Raw genomic sequence first — 439 nt, 5'->3', positions numbered from 1 at the left:
GTTCAGCCGCGCAGAACACCACTGCTGAATAATTCCTATAAGGATATGCAGAAGCGTGTCATTACTTGTATGGTTGCCACAAGCACACACCATAAGCGTATCAACACTTGATAACGGCACACAGAGATCACGGGTGCTGGCAGTTCAATCAGAAGACCCTACCTTTATTACTTTTCAGCTGCACAGTTGATAGAAGAGTCATGACAGCATGAGCATTAACTGCCCTGTGCTGAGGACTCCTCAGAGGAGGTGGCCTTGCCTCTCATCTCCTTGAGTCCCTGCCTGTGTGCAGGGTGTGTGCACCGCGGAAGGCACTTCTGTTGGCAATTGTTGGCATTTGCCTACTCTTTGCAAAAGGCAGGAAAGAGCAAGGCTGCTCCTTCTTTCTCTGTTCCTTCCCTCTGCCCATCGTAAATGCTGGAGCTCTGCTTCTATTCAG

Source organism: Antrostomus carolinensis, unplaced genomic scaffold (genome assembly GCF_000700745.2).
Source record: "Antrostomus carolinensis isolate BGI_N321 unplaced genomic scaffold, ASM70074v2 scaffold12579, whole genome shotgun sequence".
Lineage (NCBI taxonomy): Eukaryota > Metazoa > Chordata > Aves > Caprimulgiformes > Caprimulgidae > Antrostomus > Antrostomus carolinensis.
The sequence above is the reverse complement of the archived record's forward strand: the minus strand, read 5'-3'. Positions refer to the sequence as shown.